Genomic DNA, 2,291 nt, shown 5'->3' with positions numbered 1-2,291 from the left:
CAAGAGAGCAGGTACAGGAGCACACGGGACGTGTGGGCGGCCATGATGGAGGGGCCTGATATCAACGCAGATCATCTTATGTCTTATCATGGGGGGTCAGCTACCAAAACTCCATTAGATACTATGGGCAATTCCTGCAGAACTCTAGGTGGCGCTCTGCTAGGTGCTACTTATTTCCATGTCCCTTTTAAGATGTTGTGTAAAATTTGATAAAAGAGTGTTTTTATCCAGAAACATCGCCACTTGCAGGGATAAGGAACCTTCAGCCCTCCAGCTGTTGAAAAACTACAATTCCCTTCATGCCTGGACAGCCAAAGCGGAGCTTTGGCTGTCCAGGCATGATGGGAATTGTAGTTTTACAACAGCTAGAGGGCCAAAGGCTGCCCATCCTGGGTTTAAAGGCTGTGTCTGGTATTTTATATATAAACCTATTTAAGTAAATTCCAGCTGTAATACCAAACACCGCCTAAGGACACGGGAGGCGCTCTTCCTAAAGAAAAAAAAAAACACACCAAAATTTAGGGTTTTACAATTCCTGGTAATGGACTCGACCAGAGATGTACCTTAAAGGGGTTATCGAGTGCTACAAAAACATGGCCACTTTCTTCCAGAGACAGCATGACTCTTATCTCCAGTTCAGGTGTAGTTTGCAATTAAACTCCATTCACTTCAATGGAAATGAGTTGGGACCATTTACACAGAAAGATTATCTGACAGATTATCTGCCAAAGATTTGAAGCCAAAGCCAGGAAAGGATTTCAAAAGAGGAAAAATCTCAGTCTTTTCTTTATGACCTGATCTCTGTTTACAGTCTGTTTCTGGCTTTGGCTTCAAATCTTTGGCAGATAATCTGTCAGATAATCTTTCTGTGTAAATGGACCCTTACAAAACCTGCAGCCAAACTGGAGACAAGAGAGGAGCTGTCTCTGGAAGAAAGTGGCCATTTTTGTGTAGCGCTGGATAACCCCTTTAAAACTTCTGGGGTCCAGAGGAAAATAAGTAACAGGACCCTCATCTTCCATTTATAATACTGGTATCTTCTCAAGTGTTGGAGGACCCTAGGGACCATTTAAAGGGGCACTCCGGCGAAATGTTTTCCAAAAGTTATATAGATTTGTAATATACTTTTATTGAAAAATCTCCAGTCTTCCAGTACTTATCAGCTACTGTATATCCTGCAGGAAGTGGTGTATTCTTTCCAGTCTGACACAGTGCTCTCTGCTGCCACCTCTGTCCATGTCAGGAACTGTCCAGAGCAGGAGAGGTTTTCTATGGGGATTTGCTACTGCTCTGGACAGTTCCTGTCATTGACAGAGGTGGCAGCAGAGAGCACTGTGTCAGACTGGAGAGAATACACCACTTCCTGCAGGACATACAGCAGCTGATAAGTACTGGAAGACTTGAAATTTTTAAATAGAAATAAATTACAAATGTGTATAACTTTCTGACACCAGTTAATTTACCCCTTTAAACACTGGTAACTAGACATAGAATTCATCATTTTCTATAATAGTCCATAACATGTTATAATACTTCTCTCTCCCTCTGGTCTTGGGATGAACTTTGTTCTTTGCTGGTTTACTACCCATTGTGCAGAGTGCAAAGAGTCACTGGGTGATTAAGTAGCCATGTGACTCTCTCAGTCAGGTTTCATAGTGTAGTGGTTATCACGTCTGCTTTACACGCAGAAGGTCCTGGGTTCGATCCCCAGTGAAACCATGGCTACTTTCTTTTAAACACAATTTTACTTTATTCGCTCATTTCTTTGATTAATTAAAACCTGCGAAATTAAGAGAAGTGTCAGCACACGATATACCGAGTGATATCAGCTCCTCTCAGTACATCATTAGTAGAGCCAGCAGAATGAACCTATGGGTACATTCACACAATGCAGAAAATCGGCACCATATCTGCTATAGGTGGACGTACCCTAACTAGTATTCAGCGAATGACATATGCCAAATCGTCGCTGCAGGTCAGAGTATCAATGATGCTAAAGCCGCATTGGGAGTTTTGATTTCTATTCTATGTTGATTCCAGTTCCTACAAAATTTTCTAAAAAATCTTGTTCAATCCCTTTAAAAGGGTCTATGAGATTTGAAATTTGGATCTGAAGTAACAGCACCTCTTGTGGCTATGTCTGGTATTGCAGCTCAACGTTGTTCAGTTGAATGAAAATTTAGTTGCAGAGAAAAAGAAGACTCCATATGTCGTAACTAGAGATGAGCGAACCTGGAGCATGCTCGAGTCGATCCGAACCCGAACTTTCGGCATTTGATTAGCGGTGGCTG

At 42.0% G+C, this 2,291-nt stretch overlaps 1 non-coding gene across 1 annotated transcript; it reads left to right on the top strand.

Moving 5' to 3' along the window:
- The first annotated feature begins 1,646 nt into the window (after positions 1-1,646).
- TRNAV-UAC (transfer RNA valine (anticodon UAC)) lies at positions 1,647-1,719 on the top strand. The gene has a single exon. It is a non-coding gene; the product is annotated as a tRNA-Val (tRNA).
- Positions 1,720-2,291: the final 572 nt, after the last annotated feature.

Source organism: Dendropsophus ebraccatus, chromosome 9, assembly GCF_027789765.1.
Source record: "Dendropsophus ebraccatus isolate aDenEbr1 chromosome 9, aDenEbr1.pat, whole genome shotgun sequence".
Taxonomy (NCBI): Eukaryota; Metazoa; Chordata; class Amphibia; order Anura; family Hylidae; genus Dendropsophus; species Dendropsophus ebraccatus.
Note: the sequence above shows the minus strand (reverse complement) of the source record. Positions and strands in the feature narration are given on the sequence as shown.